A 13,197-nucleotide genomic window follows, 5' to 3' on the forward strand; every position below is an offset into this window, starting at 1 on the left:
CCAATAAAAGGATTTTTAAAGTGTAAAAACATACCCTTCCTGATTGTACAGGCAATCTCTCAGAAACGTCTCCTTCAGAGAGTCGGTTAGTAAGTCTTGTCCAGCATTGGTCCAGCAGGCATATGTATATTACAAAAAAAAAAATTATTTGCTCACCCCTCCTGGGTGGTATGTTTATTCCTCATTCTCGGGTCCTCTACCAGAGGCCTGGGAGTTTGAGGGTTCTGCACAGAATCTTAGCTAGAACTGCACTCTTCTGAACAGCAATTCTAGATGTCCCACCTGGAATATGTTGAAGTCACTCCCCCAACTTGGGAGTCACAGCCCTGAGTGCTCCTATCACAACTGGGAATACTACTGCCTTCACTTTCCACATCCTTTCTAGTTCTTCTTTCAGTCCTTGGTATTTGTCCACCTTCTCATGTTTTTTCTTCCTGATGTTATAGTCACTGGGTATTGCCACATCCACCACAACTGAAGTCTTTTGTTCCTTGTCTACCACCACAATGTCTGGTTGGTTGGCCAGCACTTGCTTGTCTGTCTGGATCTTGAGATTCCACAGGATCTTAGCCCTGTCATTCTCAACTACCCTTTGTGGTATTTTCCCTCTGGACTTAGGCAGGTCCAATCCATATTCTGTGCAGATGTTTTGGTACACAATCCCAGCAACTTGGTTGAGTCTCTCCATGTATGCTGTTCCTGCTAACATCTTGCATCCGGCTACTGGGTGCTGGACTGTATCAGAGGCCTCCTTGGGTCTTGCCTGGTGTGGTAGACTCCAGCTTCTATTGATATGGTGTTGAGTGCCTGCTCCTGTGCTGCTAGGATCAGTGGCTCAGTGCTGTCTTTCAGTCCTGCCTTTTCCTGGTAGGATTTTGTCATGTGAGCCACATCCAATATCTAACATGGAGGGATTTGTCTTGCCAAGGAACCTCCTCTTTTTCTGTATCCTCGACCTGTGGAAGTCTCAGGCATTCCCTTAACAGTTCATCTTTGGGAGCCATCTTCGTGATAAACTTGTGGATGCTCTTTGTTTCATCCAGGACTGTGGCCTTGACACTCATCAGGCTCCGACCTCCTTCCTCCCAGCAGGTGTACAGTCTCTGGGTGCTGGATTTCGGGTGGAATCCTCCATTCATAGTGAGTAGTTTCCTGGTCTTGACATCCATGGTGACCAGTTCTTCTCTTGGCTAGGTTACTATTCGAGCTGGGCACCTGATAACCGGTAGGGCATATGTGTTGATGGCTTGGATCTTGTTCTTGTTATTGAGCTGGGACTTCAGGACCTGTCTGACTCTTTGGAGGTACTTGGATGTTGCTATCCTCATTGCCTCTTTCTCGCGGTTGCCATGCATTTGTGGTACCCCCAGGTACTTGTAGCTGTTCTCTACATCTTCTATTTGGCCTTCTGGAACTTCAACTCCTTCTGTCCTGATCATGTTCCCTCTTTTTGCTATGATCCTCCCCACTTCTCTAGCCCGAATGACATTCCGATGTCCTTGCTGTATATTAGGTGGATAGTTAGGTGGATCATGAAGTCAATGCTTCACTCATTCTTGGCATACAGCTTGATGTCATCCATGTAGAGCAGGTGGATGATGGTAGTTCCACTCTTGAACTTGTATCCGTATCCACTCTTCCTTATGATCTGGCTAAGGGGGTTGAGGCCTATGCAGAACAGCATTGGGGATAGCGCATCACCTTGGTATATGCAACATTTGATGTCCACTTGAGTTATTGTCCTGGAATTGGCTTCTAGAGTTGTTTTCCACTTGCCCATTGAGTTCTTGGTGAAGGATCTTATTATTTTGCTGACCCTGTAGAGAGCCAAGCATTCCACTATCCATGTGTGTGGCAATGTGTCTGTCTGGTCTTAGAATTCCTTGTGACTGATTGGTCTACCAGTAGTTGGTGTCTTGATCCTCTGGCATTGTTTTCAATCCCCTTCTGAGTATTGCTCATATATTGACTCATATGCCCTTGGATCATGGAGGCTATGTGCCTGACAGGAGTTTCCATGTTGTGGTGAGGCAGATTATTGGTCAGTAGTTGGATGGTGATGTTCCCTTGTGAAGGTCCTTCATGACCAGTATTGTTTTGCCTTGTGTTAGCCAGTCAGGGTGGGAGCCTGTTGTAGCTGACCAGCTCTTCATGTGTGCTGCTCTCTGTTGGATATCTTCGACTGTGATGATGACTGGTTGCTGTTCTGCATGCAGGGGTCTGCTTCCAGATCTAGTAGCCAGTACTAGACCAGTACTGTTCAGTCTCAGCTCTGGGTGGGTCTTGCGAGGAGCTGTGGTGGTTACCCTGTAGCTGTGCCTTGGATGGTTCTTTGGTAAAGAGGGCATTGATTATTTTAGCCTCTGCTTCTCTGCTGTATCTGCTCAGTCTGGTTGCCAGTGCTGTCAGTGTTTGCTTAGCTGTTTTCAGTGCCTTCGGTATGGGCATTTCCTTGTACTTCCGCAGCAGCCAGGATCTATCTTTGATTTTTCCACCTGTGTTAAGTTGATCCAGCTTACTGACTTCTTTCCGTGCTGGCTTTATCTTGGCTTCCAGTCGTAGTCTACATGGTGGGCATTGCTTCTCTTTGAGCCTGATCTTGTAGTCAAGTAGCTGGAGGACCACTAATGCTGTGGCATATATGAGCCTGTTCGTTTCTGTGATGGGATTGTGGGCAATGCTTCATTACCTGCAGCTAGTATGCTGTCTGGTGGTTGCTTTCCAGTGATCTTCGGTAGTCTTGTTATTTCCCTTATATCTGTTGTTATGTCATTATCAGTCTATTGTCATGACCAAGACATATTAATCTTTATTTGGACTAAAACTTGAGGTTAAATATGACGTAGGTAAGGCCCTGACTTGTTGGTCACATTATTCTAGGACAAGATGGAGTCTTAAAGTCTAATAATCTTATGCACTGAATCTGGGTAAGAGGTCATGTATTAAAGAAACATGCTGCAGTTTAAAGAAATACAATTAAGCAGCGTAAAGTCTATTATACCTTCAATTACCCATCACACAACTTGCAGATCAATGTCGTTATCAAAGTAAAGCATTAGTTTAAAATTGGAGGTTTAGGGGAATGTATTTCTTAATAATTGAGTTGCTATGCATATCTTTACTAATGTCTCTTAAATGTTATATATATACATATAATATAATTTATACATATATACATTTTATAATATTTGGAGTATAAAAAAAATGAAAAAGGGACCAATATCAGTTCATTAACTATCTCAAAATAGGAAAATGTTTGATAATATATTTTCAATTTACATGTATAAAATTATTGTGGCATTTTATTTTTTCCTGATAACAAAGCAAGTCTACCTTGGCCACATGAACCTGTAGCATTAATATTTTTTTTGTTGAAATAGAAAGTAAGATTCTACCAGCTAATAGATAGTAAATTGCTACAAGCATATCAAATATCTGTTTTTGCGTGTCCTTTTTTTGCCATTGTGATCTGATGCAGAATAGACTGGCTTTTTTTTTTTTTTTTACAAATAAACTAATGCCAATACTCACTGAAGGTCAACCCTTAGGAGCTCATAAGTTCAAGCTGACATCCAAGATCAGAGGTTGGATAGATGTATGGTTTAGAAGCCATTCTTAACATAAGAAACGCTGCACTATGCTGTGCAGTGTTGAGAAATAAAATATAATTAATTACTATGAATATACAGAAAATGAAACAAAGGGGAAAAAAAGCATATCTAATTATTGCTCCACTCGACTTATGATCATTGGTGAATAATTCAAACAATAACATAATATAGTAGGTTTGTGGACAACAAAATTAGATTTGGCTGAATTATTATTTTTTATATAATAAATTTTATATAATTATTTTTTAGCTCAGACAGACCGAATTTCATTCAGGGGTAGGCGATGGTTGGCGACAGATATGGTTGCCTGGTTGGCAAATTAGCAGGTAGCGTCCATAGCAGTAACTGGACATCCTGTTTTGGAATACTTTTAGGTGTATGTAGTTATGGGGCTATTGTTGCATGTAATGCTAAAATAAATAAAACAAATAAACAAATACTACACAACGCACGCTTTTTCAAATGTAAAAAATGAGTAAAATCTACCATTCCTGATTGTATCTACCATTGTATCTACCATTGCCTCTTTCAAAGTCGATCAGTGAGTCTTTTCCAGCATTGATCAAGCAGGCATATATTTAGCTATACTGATAATTTTTCCTTCTCGTCCTTACTATTCCCTTTCTTGTTTCTTTCTCATGGAGGAACTTTTTAATTTATTATGGATTTAATAATTTTGAATGCACTGTTTTTGCACTGAGATATGAATATTCATGAATTTGGTGTATAATTGATTGATTCTTTTTATTTAATTGATTAATTTTGCACATTTTATGTTAATTGTGGTTATGGTTGACACCCTTTAAATAGGTTATTGTAACCAGCGGTGTATTTACCGCGAGGCTGACAAGGCATTTCCCTTGGGCGGCGCTATCAGGGGGGAGCCAAATAAAGCTGCCCCCCAATCGCCATGGCAAATGCCTTGCCAGCCTCTTGTCCTGGGGGACCCAGGAGCTGGCCGGCTGGCCGGCTGGGCACCTCAGGGTCCCCCCTAGGCTTGCATGCACTGATGTTGCGGGTGACCAGGGAGCACTCTCCCCTGAGCTCTTCCCTGCTCAGCTCCCTCGCGTGCACAGTAGTAATGCCAGAGTCGGAATATGACGTCACTCCGGCATCACTAAGAGGCGCGCGCGGGAGCTGAGCAGGAGGGTCAGAGCTCCCTCGCTGCCCGCCTCCACCGCTCACTTGTCTGCAAGACCTCCCGACCAACCGCCCACCTGCCCGCCAAGCTGCAGCAAGCCACACTGGACCACAGGGAAAAATCCACTCCAGGTCTCCCAAAAGTAGGAGGCTGGGTGGATTGAAACATATTTTTTTTATTGTAAGTGTGTTAGTGTGTGTGTCTGTTGGTGAGTGTTAGTGTGTGTCTGTTAGTGAGTGTGTGTGTCTGTGAGTTTTAGTGTGTCTGTTAGTGAGTGTAAATGTGTCTGTTAGTGAGTGAGTGTGCGTCTGTTAGTGTGTGTGTTAGTGTGTGTCTGTTAGTGAGTGTTAGTGTGACTGTTAGTGAGAGTGTGTGTCTGTTAGTGAGTGTGTCTGTTAGTGAGTGTTAGTGTGTGTCTGTTAGTGAGTGTCTGTTAGTGAGTGTTAGTGTGTGTCTGTTAGAGTGTGTATGTGTTAGTGAGTGTGTGTCTGTCACTGAGAGTGTATATGTGTTTGTCAGTGAGTGTGTATGTGTCTGTCGGTGAATGTGTATCTGTCAGTTAGTGTATATGTGTGTCTGTAGGTGAATGTAAATGTGTGTGTGTAATTGTGAGTGTAACTGTGAATGAGTGAGTGTGTATGTCTGTGAATGTGTATTTGTCAGTGAAAGTGTGTGTTGGTTAACCCCTTAAGGACAGAGCTTCAGAAGCTTGACTTACGCTTAATGACACAAGCAATTTTTGCATTTTCTTGCTGTTTGCGTTCAACTGCAATTTGCATCTCTCTCATTTATTGCACCGACACATATTATATACTGTTTTTTAAAGGACAGAAAGGGCTTTAATTTGATATAACATATATATATATAAATGCTTACTTATTATAAAAAAATACAGAAAAATGCAAAAAAAATGAAAAATATTGTTTTTTTTTACAGTTTTTGCAATCATAATGTGTGCATAATTAGTGCAGGTTAAGGAAAGTAATTAAAAATAAATTCATTTATTTGTTCTGATTTACAGAATATATAATGTGTCTGGGATTTTAAGTTTTTTTTGGTAGTTACAGGTCACAAAGCACAAGGAGTAAAATAAAATTTTAATGTGGAGCGATTTTAGAATTTGGTATGTTTGTCTTGTAAGCCTAATAGCCATAAAATAAAACAAAATTGCCACACAAAAGTATATATTTATATAAAGTAGACATCACAGGCTATTTACCTAAGGTTGTTTTGACACTTTCTACGTAGCCATTTTACCGCCAACCTCTGCTAAATATTGGAGTAAAATTGTGTTTTGGGGGGGTTTTCGCACACAAACGTATAACAAAGAACTTCTCATGTGTATTTTGTAAAGTTGGTGTGTGCTATTCCTGTACAAAGTTTTATTATGTGTTCAGTTACTTCTGCTGAGTACAACGGTACCCCCATTGTATGTCTTTGGCACTATTTTGTGAAGCTACAGTGCCATATAGGAGACCTGTCCTTTTCAGTATTCACAGTAGAATTTTGAGAGACGGATTTAATGAGCCTATGCTTCCATTTGGGGTATTATAACAGTTTGACTGTTCAAAAACCCCAACAAAGGCCTACCATTTGTAAAAGTAGACACTCCAGGGTATCTCATAAGGTGCATATTGTGCCTTAACATGCCCCCATTTTTTTACCATTACATGCCAAAGTATGTGGTAAAAAATAATTTTGTGCATTTTTTACATACGGATTGCATTTTTGCTGGGCATTTTGTATATTTCATATGTGCCACTAAGTTCAAACCCCCCAAATTATGCTCAGCTAAGTCTTCTGAGTAAAAGGACACCCCCATTGTATGTCTATGGCACTATTTCGTGAAGCTACAGTGCCATAAAGGAGACCTGTCCTTTTCAGTATTCACAGTAGAATTTTGAGAGACGGATTTAATGAGCCTATGCTTCCATTTGGGGTATTATAACAGTTTGACTGTTCAAAAACCCCCACAAAGGCCTACCATTTGTAAAAGTAGACACTCCAGGGTATCTCATAAGGTGCATATTGTGCCTTAACATGCCCCCATTTTTTTACCATTACATGCCAAAGTATGTGGTAAAAAATAATTTTGTGCATTTTTTACATACGGATTGCATTTTTGCTGGGCATTTTGTATATTTCATATGTGCCACTAAGTTCAAACCCCCCAAATTATGCTCAGCTAAGTCTTCTGAGTAAAAGGACACCCCCATTGTATGTCTATGGCACTATTTCGTGAAGCTACAGTGCCATACAGGAGACCTGTCCTTTTCAGTATTCACAGTAGAATTTTGAGAGACGGATTTAATGAGCCTATGCTTCCATTTGGGGTATTATAACAGTTTGACTGTTCAAAAACCCCCACAAAGGCCTACCATTTGTAAAAGTAGACACTCCAGGGTATCTCATAAGGTGCATATTGTGCCTTAACATGCCCCCATTTTTTTACCATTACATGCCAAAGTATGTGGTAAAAAATAATTTTGTGCATTTTTTACATACGGATTGCATTTTTGCTGGGCATTTTGTATATTTCATATGTGCCACTAAGTTCAAACCCCCCAAATTATGCTCAGCTAAGTCTTCTGAGTAAAAAGACATCCCCAATGAATGTCTTTGGCACTATTTTGTGAAGCTACAGTGGCATATTGGAGACCAAGCCATATCAGTTTTTACAGAACTTTGAATTTTGACGCTGGGCCTATGTGCAATTTCCAAGCATCTTCGTAAGTTTTAAATTCAAACTACCCCACAAAGGCCTACCATTTCTTAAAGTAGACACCCCAGGGTATTTCAAAAGGCATATTTTGAACCTTAGCGTGGGATAATTTTTCCGCTAGCTTGTACCAGGTGTAGTGGTAATAAGCGTTTTTTCTGCCTTTTTGACACACAAAGTGAGTTTGCACAGTATATTTTGCAAACCTTATGTGTACCACCACTCTATAATACTTTATATGTTGCTCAGCTATGTCGGCTGAGTACAAAAATACCCCCGTATGTACCTTTGCCAGGTATATGTGGACATCGGAGGGGCACATTTGGGACACAGCCATTCCATTTTTTTTCAAACTTTAAATTTTTACGCTGTGCCCATGTCCCATTTTAGAGTATTTTACCAGGCTATATAATCCAAATACCCCATAAAGCCATACCATTTCTTAAAGAAGACATCCCAGGGTATTTCAAAAGGCATATTTTGAAAATTAGTGTGGGATCATTTTTCCGCTAGCTTGTACCAGGTGTAGTGGTAATAAGCGTTTTTTCTGCCTTTTTGACACACAAAGTGAGTTTGCACAGTATATTTTGCAAACCTTATGTGTACCACCACTCTATAATACTTTATATGTTGCTCAGCTATGTCGGCTGAGTACAAAAATACCCCCGTATGTACCTTTGCCAGGTATATGTGGACATCGGAGGGGCACATTTGGGACACAGTCATTCCATTTTTTTTCAAACTTTAAATTTTTACGCTGTGCCCATGTCCCATTTTAGAGTATTTTACCAGGCTATATAATCTAAATACCCCATAAAGCCATACCATTTCTTAAAGAAGACATCCCAGGGTATTTCAAAAGGCATATTTTGAACCTTAGCGTGGGATCATTTTTCCGCTAGCTTGTACCAGGTGTAGTGGTAATGAGCGTTATTAAATTAATTTTGTAACTTTTTAAAACTTTTTTTACTTTTTAAAACTATTTTTTAAACTTTTGTTTTGCTTATTCATTTTTTTAAAGTTTCCTAAACTTTCGTAAAACTTTTTTTTTACAGATTTAACATTTTTCTAAGCTTTTTCTTTTACCGTTAACCCCTAACTAGCAGTAAGCAGCACTAACAGTAAATTCCCCATTTTCCCATAACTCCCACCCACCCCAGCTAGCAAAATATTTAATTATACAATATTTAAATTAGTTAATTAAATTAATTTAACCCCTGAGGGTTAAAAAATAAATAAAAGTTAATCGTCAGGGGTTAAAAAAAAATTAGATCACAGTATAATACTGTGATCTGTATTTTGATCACTGTAGGCAGTGATAGACTGGCAGGTAAGGGGTTAATTTTTATTTGGACTGGGTAAAGGGTTTATTTTTTTTTTATTTTTTACTTAAACGTTATTAAAACTTTTTTTTACTTAATTTTTTAACTTTTTAAAGCTTATTTTAAAACTTTTTTTAACGTTAACCCCTAGTTAGCCTAACACTAAATCCCCCAATTCCCCACTAACTTCCACCCTCCCCAGCTAGCTAAATTTATCATTTTAAAATATTTAAATTAATTAATAAAATAAATTTAACCCCTGAGGGTTAAAAAAAAAAAAAGAATTAACCCTCAGGGGTTAAAAAAAAAATCAGATCATATTAAAATGTAATCCCTGCCAATTGATCACTGTAGTCAGTGATCAATTGGCAGGGAAGGGGTTAATTTTTTATTAATATGGGTAAAGGGGGGTGGGATTTTAATTTAACTTTTTTTTTAACACCAGGGGGCAGGATCATCACTGATCCGGCTCCCTGCACTTCACACTGAACCCGGAAGTGCAGGGAGGCGGAGGTGAGTATACAGAGCACATGTGCCCGCTCTGACATGCTGTCAGAGCGGGCACATGTACTGGGACAGCCCGATCCGGTGCTCCCGGTCTGCCTCTAATACAGAGGCAGACCGGAGCACCATTAACCCCACGATCGCCGCGATTGCGGCGATCTGGGGTTAATTTTACCGCGTGACGGACGAGGTCCGTCACCCGTCGTTAAGGGCATCCCCAGGATGACGGACCTCGTCCGTCACCCGTCGTGAAGGGGTTAAACAATGTGTGTGACAATGACTGTTTATCTGTGAGTGTATGTCAGTGCATACATCAGTGAGGGCATGTGTCTGTCAGGAAGAGAAATTTGGAAGGAGGATGCCTAGGGGAGCACAAAACCAGAATACACCACTGATTGTAACACTGAGGTGATAGTTTGACAAAGGCATCTGTGGCCGAAATGTTGCAGTTTTTGTTCCAATAAACCAGCCTTCCTCGAGCAATCCTGAGTGCCTGGACCTAATCTATTTTATATAATAAACTAGGTTTTGCTGATAAGCATCTGGATTCCAAAGTGTGAGTGCTGTATCCTTCGTTTGTGAATTACAAATTGTTTCAAGCAAGTCTCACTTATACATAGAATTTCAATAAACTTAAAAAAAAAATATTTGAACAAGAACACAAATTCTAATTTTGTGCTATACCATCTATAACTATATTTGAAAACTGTATAATATAATCTGTTAACCTGATACTTTTTCAAATAAAATCAACAAATAGTACACTGAAAAAAGCAGCAGAATTAATTAATTCATAGTTAAATTAATATCAGATTTTTAAAAACTTAAACTTTACAGCTTATATCTTTTCTCCTTGTTAACATTCATTTGAATACTTAAAAGCCATTTATTATGGAAATTTGTGCTTTTGATGTTGTTGCAAGTGCAATAGCCCAGAAGGGAGGAGTATTATGGGAAATTAAACCCAGAGCATGTTTTACCAAAATATCTTAAGCTCACAGATAAAAAATAGCACATTAGCAACAGAGAACTCCAGTACGAAAAACTGACCAACAATCTTACATTTCGTACAATGGCCTTTCATAAGAAAATACTTTACAGGAGGGGTGACCAAAAGGTAGATCACCAAATGTTTTTAAATGACAGCTTCCATGATGCTTTGTCATTCTAAAGCATTCTAAATGCACACATAGCATCATCGGAATTGTAGTTCTACAACATCTGGGGATCTGCCTTTTGGGCACCCCTGCTTTAGAGGAACAAACGGCAAGTTAATGACACTCACATCTATTAAATCTCACCAGTGCCCACCAGTGTTTAAAAAACATCCTTAAATCTCTTCAAATAAAACAACATGCTTATGCACTTGAGTATGTGAGCAACTGGGGGAGAGGTTATTCCCTAAAATTGCCAGGCAATGTATTGGTTCAGATGAGCAGTTGACTTGATAAAGACTCCCATTACTTAACCACTGGTCTTGATGTATTGATTTGAATTCAGACATCTATTGGGGCCAGCATTAAATGTTGTGGTCTTGGTGACTATATACTATAGTTCTCTGCACTTTCTCTATCATGATCATGGTAGAAATTCTAATTGGTGGAAGTCCTCTGTTTCTGGTGGCAGCCAAAGTGAAATGGACATCTCTTCATGTGATGGTATCCTCACTTCTGCTACATTTTCCATAATATGGAATTACAGATGCTTCCAAAATCTACCGTATATACTCGAGTATAAGCCGACCCGAATATAAGCCGAGGCCCCTAATTTTACCCCAAAAAACTGGGAAAACTTATTGACTCGAGTATAAGACTAGGGTGGGAAATGCAGCAGCTACTGGTCAATTTCTAAATAAAATTAGAGCCTAAAAAATTATATTAATTGAATATTTATTTACAGTGTGTGTATATAATGAATGCAGTGTGTGTGTATGAATGCAGTGTGTGTGTATGAGTGCAGTGTGTGTGTATGAGTGCAGCGTGTGTGTATGAGTGCAGCGTGTGTGTATGAGTGCAGCATGTGTGTATGAATGCAGCGTGTGTATATGAGTGCAGTATGTATGAATGCAGTGTGTGTGTGCAGTGTGTGTATATGAGTGCAGTGTGTGTGTATGAATGCAGTGTGTGTTTGAGTGCAGCGTGTGTGTTTGAGTGCAGCGTGTGTGTATGAGTGCAGCGTGTGTATATGAGTGCAGTGTGTGTGTGTGTATGAGTGCAGTGTGTGTGCGTGTATGAGTGCAGTGTGTGTGTGTATGAGTGCAGTGTGTGTGTGCAGTGTGTGTGTGTGTGTGCAGTGTGTGTATGAGTATGTGTGCAGTGTGTGTATTAGTATGTGTGCAGTGTGTGTATGAGTATATGTGCAGTGTGTGTATATGAGTGCAGTGTGTGTATGTGTGTGTGTGTGTGTGTTGCAGAGCCTTGGTGGGGGGTGGGCAATTTTATTATTATTTTTTTAATTATTTTAATATTTTATTTAATTATGTTTTATTATTTTATTTTATTTAATTATTATTATTTTTTATTATTTTATTTATTTGTAATATTATTATTTTACTTATTAATATTTTATTATTTAGATTTTTTTTTTTCGTCCCCCCTCCCTGCTGGATACATGGCAGGGAGGGGGGCTCTCCTTCCCTGGTGGTCCAGTGGCATTGGTAGTTCAGTGGGGGGGACTGTGGGGGCTGTGAGAGAGCGTTACTTACCTCTCCTGCAGCTCCTGTCAGCTCTCTCATCCTCCGCGCCGTCCATTCAGCTCTTCTGTCAGCTCCCACTGTAAGACTTACACTGGGAGCTGACCGAGGTGCTGAACGGACGGCACGGAGGAGGAGGAAGCTGACAGGAGCTGCAGGAGAGGTAAGTAACGCTCTCTCACAGACCCCACAGCCCCTGTCTGTATTATGGCAATGCAAATTGCCATAATACAGACTATTGACTCGAGTATAAGCCGAGTTGGAGTTTTTCAGCACAAAAAATGTGCTGAAAAACTCGGCTTATACTCGAGTATATACGGTACGTTATTTTGCTCTTAAGGTTTTGTCTTATTTATTCATCTCTACTATACCACATCACACAAACTTCGAAAAACTATTTTATTTTGCCCTTAAAAAGGTTTTATCTTATCTGTTTATCTCTACTACAACACACCACTCAAACTCTAAAGGGGGTATTAAAGGGAAACTACATTTCCTCTTCAGGCTCCCCCACCTTAAAATATATAGTTCAACTGGTTTTTTTTCCCCAAACAGACTTTGTCCTAGTGATATCTTGATGTACGACTTATTTAAGTTTTTTTTTTTTTGTAGGGTTATGAACCGAAGCCTTCTCATAAGCTGTTATTAATTTCTAAGACAGATGTTGAAAATGCCTCTATATGATCTACAAAAACTTTACTCTGGATCTGCAAACCCTTTACTTAGATTTCATAACCAAGGCTACCATCAGGGGGCTACAGACACTACACCAGTAAGAGGCACATTCAAGCTGAAGGACCCAACAATGTCTAGTCAAAGATAAAGTATATCTCACCCTAACCGGACCATAATGAAGATATCCTGTGGAGTGGACCCCTTAGTTAGGAGCAGTGCAAACCCATTTTAACTCCTATGCAGGGCTGGGAAGACGTATCTGCTGCCCTCGCAAGCCCACCCCTTCAAAACCCAGCCCAAATTTTCTGTGGCTGTCTAATGACAGACTTTTCACTGCGGCTCAATAGGAAGTCTTTGCAAGGCAGGTGCTTTTGACAATTTAGCTCTCCACTGAATTAAACAAACCAGGAAGCTATATGATTGGTTGTCTGATTGACAGCCAGGGGGTGTAACAGGTTTTAATTTATAAAAGTGAACATTTCTATTAATATTTGCACTTATGTAAAATGCAAACTGAAGAGTTTTAGGGATCC

The sequence above is a fragment of the Pelobates fuscus genome, chromosome 5 (assembly GCF_036172605.1).
Source record: "Pelobates fuscus isolate aPelFus1 chromosome 5, aPelFus1.pri, whole genome shotgun sequence".
Taxonomy (NCBI): Eukaryota; Metazoa; Chordata; class Amphibia; order Anura; family Pelobatidae; genus Pelobates; species Pelobates fuscus.